The sequence below is a fragment of the Strigops habroptila genome, chromosome Z (assembly GCF_004027225.2).
Source record: "Strigops habroptila isolate Jane chromosome Z, bStrHab1.2.pri, whole genome shotgun sequence".
In the NCBI taxonomy this organism is placed as follows: domain Eukaryota; kingdom Metazoa; phylum Chordata; class Aves; order Psittaciformes; family Psittacidae; genus Strigops; species Strigops habroptila.
The window spans coordinates 80,638,720-80,651,236 of NC_044302.2; positions in this window are offsets into that span (position 1 = coordinate 80,638,720).

The window sequence follows — 12,517 nt, forward strand, 5'->3', positions numbered from 1 at the left end:
ATTAGACAAACTACAGAATAAATAATTGATCTAATTTGGTATACAGCAGGTTTGGCAGGATCTGTGTAGTGCTTTCTGATTTTGGCTCATCTTTAACTGAGGAGAACTGGCTTTTATTTAGAGAAGATAACTTTTGGGGTTTTTTTAAATTTTCTTTTATTTTTTCTTTCCTATACAATCACTGGAGCCTTAAATGGAAACTCCAGGCAGGTCAGTCTGTTTTCTTCTGTAGACTAGACTAGACTAGAATAGATTAGACCAGACTACAATACAGTACAATACAATACAATACAATACAATACAATACGTACAATACAATACATACAATAAAATAAATGCAACACAACAGAATATTTCAGTTGGAAGGGACCTACAGTGATCATTTAGTCCAACTGCCTAAGCACTTCAGGCTTGACCAAAACCTGAAGCATCTTACTAAGGGCATTGTCCAAATGTCTCTTAAACACTGACAGGCTCAGGACATCAGCCACCTCTCTAGGAAGCCTGGTCCAGGGTTTGACCACCCTCTCAGTAAAGAAATGCTTCCTAATGTCCAGTCTAAACCTTCCCTGGTGCAGCTTTGAACCATTCCCATGCGTCCTGTCACTGGATCCCAGGCTGAAGAGCCCAGCACCTCCCTCTCCCCTTCCCCTCCTCAGGACACTGTAGAGAGCAATGAGGTCGCCCCTCAGCCTCCTTGTCTCCAAACCAGACAAACCCTGAGTCCTCAGTCACTGCTCACAGGACACGCCCTCCAGCCCTGCCGCCAGCTTTGTTGTCCTCCTCTGGAGGCATTCATATCATTACAGTGTCCTTGTACTGCTGGTGGATGCCAGGCTGAGACGCTGGAGTAGCATCTGTTTAGCACAAAGGAAGGCAGGGAAGCAGGAGGAGGAACACGCCTTGCAGGGGTCAGTCCCTGTTTTTGGTCTCTTGGGCATGCAGATTGATGAGGTGGGAAAGTGACTCCCATACTGATCCCCATCCCCACACCACGATAAACATAGAGGGTTAAATTCTGCCAACAGCTGCCAATGGCTGTGGGCTTTACTCTTCCTCTCCTCATTTTTCCTCTGGATATGGAAAGAGCAGCTGCCAGAGCACGGGCTTAACGTCTCTGAATGCCATCACATGTAAAAGAAACACCGTACAGATGGCATGTGACTCAAGCAGATGCTGATGGACAAAATTGAGTTTTGGTGACTGATGTCATAAGTAGCAGCCAGCAGCCGTGGGGGCTGAAATAAGCTGGAGTGCCATGGCATTAAAGGCCAAATGTGGAGCCACTGGCTGGAGGGACCTTGTGGATCTGTCACGCGTCTGAGGAAAAGCTGGGGTGACTTCTGTGCCTCTGATAAATTACCTCTTCAGAGAGCCTGCTGGAGGTGGCTTACTCCTGCCTTTGCATTAGAGGATATGGAAGTTCAACAAGGCCAAGCGCAAGGTCCCGCGTGTTGGTTAGGGCACTCCCAAGCACAACTACAGGCTGGGCAGAGAATGAATTGAGAGCAGCCCTGAGGAGAAGGACTTGAGGGTGTTGGTTGATGAAAACCTCAACATGACCCAGCAGTGTGCACTTGCAGCCCAGAAAGCCAACTGTATCCTGGGCTGCATCGAAACGAGCATAACCAGCAGGTCAAGGGAGGTGATTCTCCCCATCTACTCTGCTTTTGTGAGACCCCACCTGCAGTACTGCATCCAGCTCTGGGGTCCCCAGCATGAGAGGGACATGAAGCAAGTCTAGAGGAGACCACAAAGATGCTCAGGGGGCTGAAGCACCTCTCCTGTGGAGACAGGCTGAGAGAGCTGGGCTTGTTCAGCTTGGAGAAGCGAAGGCTCCAGGGAGACCTTAGAGCAGCTTCCGGTATCTAAAGGGGCCAACAAGAAAGCTGGAGAGGGACTTTTTACACTGCCTGGTTTTTATTGTGACTTATTTTTCCCTGCCAAAGCTCTCTCTGCAGCAGATACCCTTGGGGCACAAGAAGAGAGGGGGCCTTGTTGGTGCTCCACCTGTTTGAGTGCCTGGGGACCACACCATGCCTATTATTGTTTACTAACTTGCAGAGGAAATTGTGACATATCACACTGCACGTACAGGGCACCCTACACAGAAAATCAAATGTTGAATGAGTGCCTACTGCAGGTGGCACTGCGAGCTTTCCCTATCTGGGTCCTTCCACCCAAGGCAAAAAAGAATTGGAAGGAAATGTGGCATCCTTTGCAGCCATGGTTTGGGCCAAGGCACTCTGAGGCTCAGGTTATGCCTGCAAAGCCAATGAACTCAGGGCCTGGCTGATCTCATAGCCTCAGCAATGGTGTGAATTGTGGTTAAGGTCTGCCACAGCGAGATCCTTCCCACATCTGATAGTGCCGTCTTGTACAAAGCCAAAACAATTGCACCTTTGCATGTCATAGCCAAGAAAAATAACTATAAACCTTGTGTGGTTCAGAGCTCAAGGCAACTGTTGTGCAAGCTCTGCCATGGCTGCTCCTTCATCATCACTCTCAGCCACCCCACAGCTCCCTCCTGAAGGCAGGGTGGGCACACGGGGAATCTACTGCCATCACTTTAGTCACAGGGTGCATTTAGATAGCATGGTAAATGTTGTAAGACTGGAAAGACAGAGTATTTCGGTACAGAGGGAGAGTAAGCACTAGGAGTGGTTTCACAGGCTGCCAAGTGCTGAATCACAGCTGTGGATGTGTCTGCTAACAGCTACCAGAGATCTCCCTAAGCCTGTGAGTGGCCCCCATACGTGTACACACACACACCTGGACACAGCCACACCATGCCTCCTTGCTGTGCCTTTCAGCTCCACAACAATAGAGCTGGCAACGTGGGAAGACAGTGAAAAGCCACAAATGGGATGGCTGTACCTTTATACCAAAGTCCAGGGAATGGGGTTTCTCTCTAAGTGCATTGCAGAACACTACATTCTGTAGCAAGTAAGCTCCATGTCGCACAATGTGATAGCATCTTTGGGAAGAGACATTTCTGCACTCTGTGATCTTCCCAGTGCACACACTAGATGTTTTTCTTGGGGGAATCAGTTCCTGTGTCCTTGTCCAAATGTCATTTCTCCCCCAGTCATGTAGAATGTGGTGTGGCATCAGCTGCTGTTCAACCCCAAGGAGGTGGCATTTCAGTGCTCTTTCACTGGTTTGCTTTGGTTTGACATGTGAATGGAAAGCTAAGCTACTATGGTGATGGTAATGATTGTAGATGGTAGCTTTGCATTGCAGGCATTTTAAACTCAGACACACTCTGAGGCAGTTAGCAACTGTCTATTAGAAATGAAGACATGAGAAAGCACCAGGCTGAGAAACCGCTAGATGGCTTGGCAAGGTGTCAGTGGCACAAAGTTACAGAGACGCTTCTCCCCTGGGTACAAGACAAGAAAGCAGACAGGACAGATGCTGGTCACATTGCTTTATGTGTGACTAGAGGATACTCAGTGACTTTGCTGATGGCTGAGCCAGAAATGCCTGTGTAGATCAGAGTCCTGCTTGGTGCAGTCACAGGGCTGAACTAAATGGCTTCCTGTTTTTTGTTAGGGAATTTACTGTATTTGAAATAATGATACCAGATAAGTTAGAAATCGGTAAGTGAGCTCAGGCTGCGCTCTGCTTTGCAATAGTTGAGCTGTGGATAATTACAAGATTACTCTGGAGGATCTGCTCGTTTACTCAGATGGGATGAAAAGTCAAAACTTCATGACATAGTGTGATGACTTCTTCAGAGACACAAGGTTTGGATCAGCCCTGCTTTGCTACTACCCTGCAGTCTGGTCATTTGAGGGTCTATGTGTTAGAGGGAGGAAGGGAGGACAGCAAGGACACTGTCAAATGCTACTGGCTGCAATGAGGCTTGGCGCTGTTAAGTTTCTGCTAGTTCAGGTTTTGAAGTATCTTTTGTAAAGATGGCTATAAATAAAATAATAATTTATTCACACTGAAAGAGTGCATGGTGAGATAATTAAAATCTCCAAAGAGAGAGCCCGAGCTCATGATAAAACGGAAAAAAATCAGGAAACATCCAAGAACGAGCTCTCAAACAGCAGATGAAAGAGAATTTAATCAGTCAACATCAGCTGTTATTAACAGTGAAACACTTCTCCCTTCTTCTGTCCTTCAGAAAGCTTATTCGACTCCCAGATGGTTTCTGCTAACATCGGGGATTTTCCTGGTATGGAGATTCTGCGGCGCCGTTCCTGGGCAGGGATCCCGCAGAGCAGACACCCTCGCTCCCCTGGCCCCGCTCTTGCCCGGCCTCGCCTTTGCCGCTCGCCGGTCCTCGCTGCAGCACCGTGCTGGACGGGAAAGCCCGGAGCCGAGCGCTACTCGCCAACAGCTCCGCTGCTCCCGCAGGCTGGGGCGCTTCTCCAGTGGGAACCGTGAGCGCACCCCGGGCGTTTTGACCGGTGTCTAAGCAGGCAAGGGTGCTGCCAGCTTGGCCCAGACTGGGCGCGGCGGCGAGCGCCGGACCCGGGAACCCGTCGTGGGACCAGGCGCCACGGGAGGGCACTGTCGTCCCACGCGAGCTGAGCGGCGGGAGAATCCATCTCTCCCTTAAAAAGGCGGTTTAGCTACGACGGGTAATTTGGCACATTTCAGCTAGAAATGTGCCAAATCATTTGGCAGATATTTCGCATACATCTGAAAATAGGAGCACCTGCTGCTGGCCTACAGGGAGGCCGGGGATGGGGGATTTTATTAGTTGCTAATTACAGGCCCTGTAGCAAAACTCTGGCATTGCATGCGCCAGTCACCCCTGTGAGGGGAGAACCGTCCTCCCAAAGACACTTCAAAACATTTTTCTACCAGGCACCAGCATCTTCTCAGCCATCTTAGGTGACTGTGATGATGAGGAGCGTGACTGATCCAGTTTATCAATCACACCGCGTGACTGCGTTTGCACATCATGATGTGGCACATACGAGTGGATTGGATGCACCAGGGATATAGGAGCTCCATGAAAACTCTACCTTGTGCTCCAGGAACATCTCTTTCCTTTTTATGGACCCCCAAAAGGACTGGTGAAGTTTAAGCTGAAGATAGAGGAGGATGAGAGAACATAACAGAACTTATGAGAGAACTTAATTGTGAGCACATCAGGTTTCTGTAATTAAACTCTTTGATTACCCAGAATTCATCTTAGACAGATTTTGAGATGAGGAAAGGAACTAGAGAGGATTTGGAGAGGCTGAAATAAGGAATAGTAACATTAAACATATGTCAAATACAAACAAATATTGTGCATTGAAGTCTCTTTTTCCATGACCATTTTCCTAATCAAGTTATCTTTTTGGTTTGAAAAATCATTTAAAAGTAGGACTTAATGCAGACAACAGTCTAGCCTACATGTGAATAAGCACTTTGGCAACCATAATCACACACATTGACAGAAAATAGTGCCAGTGTCAGTACAAAATATGAATGCAGTAACAGTTGACTGAGCAAAACTGAGTTTGCTGCTTTCTTCCTATCCAGAAATCTACAGAACAGACACATGGCTAAGCTGTATTATGGTTTTAACCTAACCAACTGAACTTTCACGTTTCTTGTTTTGAGTCATAGCTTAAGAGTCCGTTAGATTCATGAAAGGTTTGGAGGTACATTTGATTTTCTCATAGCTCCTATCAGTGCCACTTTCAACAAAGTCTAATCTCTATTTTTGATTATAAGTATTTATTAAAAGCCAAACCAAAACCAAGAGCTAGCTGAACAGAGGAAAGGAGGAAAGGTGAGCAGCAAGACTGAAACCTGAGGATAGGACTATTCATGACAAACTCCCCATGCTCATTTATGGGGTCACAGGATGGAGAGAGTCCCTTGGTGCAGCAGTCTGTGCAGAGTCCAGACCCTATGGTACCAAGCTGGGCTGTTATTTATGGTCCAAGATCAAATGGGATTACTTCCAATACCATCCTGTGTGTTTTCATGCCACATCTGTTCATTATAAATTATATGCTGACCCAAAATGCCTTCTGTGAATGTCTACAGAAGAAACATAAGAAAAATTAAGACTTCCATCAAAGCAAGCAAGCATGCCAAATCAAATGGAGCATGTTTGCTCATTGAAAATATTTTCTTATCCATTGGCAGTGATGAAATCTGTTCGGGCAAAGCCTTTTTCTCACACTTAACTTTCAGCCCAGCACAGACCACACCTTGAATCCTGGGGACAAATGGGCTATACTAGACGTCTCTGGCTACTCTAGGTGTCTCTTGGGATGCTGGAGCTGGTGCTGGGGGTGACTTGCCAGCCCCAGGCGTCCAGCACCTCTTTGGGAATGGGACTGGACCAAGGAAGAGATGGGCAGGCATGGTGAGAGCTGGCCCTCACAATGCGTGGTTATTTTTATCTGGTTGTTCCCCCTCTCTGCTCTCCACTTTATCAAGAGAACACTGAAGCTCTTTTTAAGAGTTTCAAATGTTAAAAGTAAGGGATTTGATGCTATCTACATGGAAAGAGACATTTCTTTTATTGTTTTTAAAAGTGGATTTAGAATGTATGGAGTGTGAGGCCAAGCAAACGCCTTGAGACTGTCACAGAGGAGATTAAGAGCAACTGTGGCCATGGGAGATGCGTCTCCAGTCTGTGCAAAACAAGGCCCCTCTCTTGGTGCAAGGAAGATACTTGGAGTAATACATAAAAAGAAGTTCATTTTTAGATCAATAATAAGCTGCTAAAAAGATGTCAACCATGTATATCCAGTCAGAGTTAGGATCACAGGCTTATTTAATACAACAGATCAAAAGAAGCAATCTGCAGGCAGCAAAACATTCCCCTTGCTTTTGAGGTCATCCCTATCTGAGTTGGAGTTTTGAGGGGACAGAACTCATTTCCAAACCCCAAAGCATCAAAACTTGGATTTCTTGCTCAGTTTCATCTTGGGAGGAACCTGGTAACTACTCTTCATGATCTTCTTCTCCCATAGGTAAGGTAGAAACTAACCTGTGCTTGTGACAATAAGAGTCAGAGATGGAGGTAGTGTTGTAGCGTGCAGTAGCACACACTTTTGATAGCTATGTACTCTGAGAACAGTCTCAGTTTAAAAGAAGATTGAGAGTGGGATCGAAAGAATAGCTCCATGGACAAAGGAGGACCATCACATACCCACCACCAACATAGCACTTCCTGATATATAGTATAATGTAATTCATCTTTCTCTCATTACTTTTTTTATAGTTGTGGACCTGCAATAAACATGAGCTGAATTATTGCTGATCTACACTATCAGGAAAGGAATTTCAAGCCCCATTTTACAGTATTTTCAGTCTTATCACCTAATGTAAAGAATTTTTTTAAATCTTGTATCTCACCTAGCATTAGGAGCTGGTGTTACAGATCACAATACAGAGAAAGGAGAGGAGGGCAGAGGTGCAACACACTTCCTCAGCCTCTTAATGATGCTAATGTGAGTTTTCTCTGAAGCATCCCAACACAGTAGGATATCCACAGCCACTGCTTCATCCATTAGGAAGCCTTCAAACTCTGTTCTTCTGTTAAACTTCAATCATACCAATACATTGATTCAAAAAAGATCAAACCTCTATCAGCACCTGAGGCGCTGCTATTCTATGAGTCTGAAAGAAAGCGGTACTCAGGGAAGAAGTGGCTCTGATCAGTGTCAGGTTAGATCCTTGGACAACTGCACTGGGTTTATCTTCCTGGTAGTTTATGATAGAGTTACTAATACAATCTATTGTTCCTTGAATATATTCGATTTATTTTGTTTCATTTTTATTTCAAGGTTTCATAATGGATATAAGTTTGTGTGGAATGCGAATGTCAGAACACTAAATATTCCTACTGTTATTTTTAAACAGTTGTTTTCACTCCACCTGGGAGTCAGTGAATTAATAAAAATCATATCTTTATAATTACAGCATCTGAACAGGACTTGAGACTATGACCTTGAGAGAGTTACAAGGACTGGGCCATATGCACTATTTCAGTTATTACCTCTGCATTCTCTCTTGGGCAGAATTATACATCTTATTATTATTTTTCTTCTTGATAAAATCTCTAGACCGATAACAAAATAGCTAGAGAATAGTGCCTACTGGAGTTTTGTAACTATTTTAATTTTCCTTCTCAAGATAAAGAGTGGCATTGAATTCCTGAGAACATCTTGAAATTATAACGAGGACAATGTGGTACAAAATGTATTCATTCTCACGACTTCTTCATGATTGTAACCAGAATAGCAAATGGCAAAATGCATTAATTCTCATAATAAAAATGTAATGAGCACAGAGGATGGTGCAAAGATGAATTAAATGTAGTGGCAAACTTATAACTGTGAGACATGGTGTTATTTGAACAACATACTGCATTTCTGTTCAAAACAAATATGATACAAAAACTGCTGTAGAAGTACTAGAAAAATACTGATCTGGTTGTGTTATTATAGTACAGTAGTTGCCTTTTTAGAAACAGGGTAGATTAATGTATGTTAAAGAATTATGAATCTGATCCAATGTTTAATAATCTGAATACTTTATAGTCTTGTTAAAGCTGGAACAAGAAAAGTCTATCTGAAGGGGAAAGGAACTCTGTAATGATGGATGCCAATAAAAAAACACCAAACCTGGGGAAGAAGCAGTGAGTGGAATGGAAACAATATCCAGGCTGACCTTGTGGGTACAGCTGGCACTGGGAGCTGGTCCAGCTTGAGGGCAAAAAACTCACCGTGTCTTGTCGCAGACTGGACTAGGATGTCTGCAATCTGTTTTTACCTGTTGGGGGGGTGCCAGGTGGTCTTGCACCCCACTGAAAGGTGGGATTGGCCCAGGAGAAATGGTCATTTTGTCCATGGGTTCAGCAACTATTTTCATAGCTCTCCAGTGGAAGAAATGGTTGTGATCACCAACACCTTCCTTCCACTCTCACCCCATTCCCGGGCAGAGCAGCTCCAGATAACAGCCTTCAAGCTATTTCACAGCAAACAGTCACCTCTGCTCTAGTCATTGTGGCTCTGGGCACAGCTCTGCCATATAGTGCAGCACCGTGTCAGACGACAGCTCTGACTTGCCCCTGTACACACCATGCAGTAAGTACAGCATCACACAGGGCTGCTGCTGCTGCAGACACTGGGAGCTGCCTGGCTCCTGCATGAGACAGCATGGGGCCATACAGCCATTAAGGGAACCTCTTGCTCTACAGGATTGCTTAATCCATGATCAGTGTCACTCTTATGCATGTATGTATGTATTGTGGTGAGGAAGGGGCAATGTGGAGACTAAAGCAACTGACATTTGCCTGTTGGGGCTGGGAGGGAGATCCTAGAATCATAATGAGCACAGGGATGAATCCCTAAAGGATCTACTTCCATCTTTATTTATGAATCCAGCACAGTTTTAAATCCTCCACTGGGTGTGCACAGATATTATTCCATGAAGACAAAGGAGTTAAAATTGCTGTCAGTGTCTCTTTCTAAGAGTCTGGAAGATAAGAAGCACTTCTTACCCAGAACAGAGCAAGAGAAGTTTGTATATGTGTATCTATGTGGTTTATGACTTCAGTTGGATAGTGATAACCATCTTAAGGCAAAGGTAACAGTGTTCTTATCATCACTAAGTAGAAGGCCAATCAGGCTGAGTGTAAAAACCAAGTAATTCCTGCTTTTAGTGCTGTTTTAAGTAAAATCCTTAATGTTCAGCTATTAAAATGAAGCAGATAGCTCAGCTTTTAAAATGGCTTAATGATGAAAGCAAGCTCAAAAGTGGCTTACAGTTTCCCCAGCAGGACTCCCACAGTGCCAGTGCCGTAGCGATTGCTTTGCAAAGAGCTGGCCACCTCTAGCATTTGGCTGTGCTGCAGGAATGCCAATTGTAGTTAAACATGTTAAAAATACTTCTCGCAGCTTATTCAGGGTGACAAATACTTCCTGTTCTGCGAACCTGTGAAAATTAAGGCAGCTCTTCTCCCATACTTTTTCTTTTCCAAAGTACTGTTTTCATTCTAACGAGTTAGAAGAATTTTGCAGATTTTTCTTCAAACCTTTTCCTTGGGCCTTGTTGTCCCAGTTCTGTAGTGGGATGCTGAGTCACTGCAGTCTGCTGACTTAGCCCTCTCCTGCTCTGGGCTGGGCATCCAGCTGAGCCACTTGGTCCACAATAAATTTCCTACTTATCCGTCACCCTCTCTATTGACAGGTAAAGGACACCTCTGTTGTGAAAATAGTGTCAGGGAATGAAAAGCCAGATAATTGGCATAAAATAGAAAAGTAATCACAAAAACGGGGGAAACTCACCCAGCATGGGCCAGGCTGTCAATAAAGGCTGATATTCTTAGTATGCAGTTAGTCAGCTGAAGTACAAACGGCTGTACCACATGCTGCTCAGCAGTGGGGTGGGCACACATGTACGAAGGAAACCGCCACTCTGCCTTCAGCCACAGATGGGAAGCACATGTGTGTCCTATGTCATTGAGATGCACTATGGGCCACATCAGACAGCCTGCAATGTGCTCCCCAGGGCATTAACCTGACTGGCTCTGCTAGCATGACCAGGCTGCGCAGACTGACAATCTAACCTCACTGCTTCACATGAGGGTTGACTTCATGACTCCCAAAACCACTTTCTTAGGACAATGCTTGCGGCCTACCAACACTTTTATGGCAGTGACATAAAAGCTGAGAGATTGGCATATCATTCTTGATAGACCTGTTGGTCTCAGGCACTGTACGACAGGCCCATGACCATAAAGGCTGCTCTGTTTCTGCTCCACTATACATATATGATTTACAGTTTTTGCCTCATTGTCTCTTCATTCACCGCTATCCAGTAAATTTTCATAGTCAATGAAGTTATTGTATTCTGTGTACTGTGAGTTAATGAAACGGACTCCATGATGTGGCTGACTGTGATAGCACAACTTTGTCCATGATGGACTCTGGTACTGGCCTCTCCCATACAGTATTCTGAGGTTAGCGGAAAAAAATCAGCCTGCTCTATTACAGCCCATTAACAAATTTTATTTTAGAATTATTCAGGGCAAAATTATAATCTGTTTTTCAATATTTAGATAGATAGATAGATAGATAGATAGATGTGTATATATATGTTGTCAGAGGATGTCAGAATTGACATAAAGGTTGTCAGGTGTGAATATGGCTCAAAACTTTAAAAATGAGGTCATACCTGCTGATTTAAGAAACTCCTCTTCACCATTGCCCTCAGAAACAATAGGGAACATTAACTGGTGCCACTCAACATCCCATTTTAGGAGGCTTTTAAAAGCTAATGGGAAGTAGCCAGTGATGTATAAAAGTTAGTATGGATGCAATCTGCTCACTCAGTGGTTCTAGGATCCCCTGCTGATGCTCCCAGTGACTGCAAATCAAACTGTGATGCAAGCTCTCAGGCCCTCCACACCTGGGGTGCAGATCTGTGCTTGTCAGCATGTTTACAAAGTTCTCGTGTTTTTCTGAGATGGTTTGGCTTGTCGCAATTGGTTTTTAATTACCTGTGCTATGAGAGAATTACTTTTCTCTCCATGATGGTTGTTAGTGTAATTCATGCCTTGCTTTTAATTGCTGGATCAAATTACTCAGTGTATTATTCTGTGTGTCATCCCATGACAGAGAAGTCCAGAAAGGTACCTGTATGCCTGGCTTCTCCGAAAAAAAGAGTGACTCAAAGGTAGTTTGCTAAACAAAATTTTCTTCTGTCCTCAAAGTGGATTTTTAAGAGGCAGAGGGCCAGATAAGTACAGTGGGTAAATTAATGCAAACCAGGGAAAATGAAAATGATTGTACCTATTTATTTCCAGAATGACTGGCCATCTCAGTGGCTCAAATAAATCGAGTGGCAGTCTTTCTTTAATTAACACTGGTGTTAACATTAAAAGGGAAAATGCTGAAACATATTCAAGAGTTGGCATTTAGTCATCTTAGGGGACAGAGAACAAAGGACAGGATCTGCTGTCTTCTTTTGCTGGTCTCTCTGCTTCATGCCAGTCCAGGCTCTCCCCTCTGAGCCAGCAACATGAGGCAAGCACAAAGGTGAGCTTCAAGATGCCCCCAAGCAAAGTTACAGCCTACAAATGTCCTTGCTGCTACTGCCATCTCCCATCCAGGCTGGAATGATCTATCCTGCCACTTACACTGGAGTATCAGCCAGCCTCACCTCACTTGGTTGAGACAAGGAGATGAGCTTGCTAAGGGAAAGGTGTACAATGCAGGCAGAGAAGAGCTGGGTGCTGGTTTTACCATGGGAGAACCCTTGGTATCTTCCAAGTGGCATGGCATATGTGTCCCTTTTCATGCCTTTACACCACTGCTATGGTCCCAACCTGACCTCCTCAAGGTCCTCCCTGTGTGTAATAATGGGGTGAGCGGGTGACATTTATAGTATCTATAGATTCCACATGCCCCAGGAGGATATTAGCTGAGGAGGTTGATCCAAGCATTCAGAGTGTGCTGCCGCCAAGGCCCCAAAGCTCATGTGGCCAAAAGCTGGCAGGACATGCCGGCACTGCTTCTGCGGCGGCAGCCTCTGCCCCTGG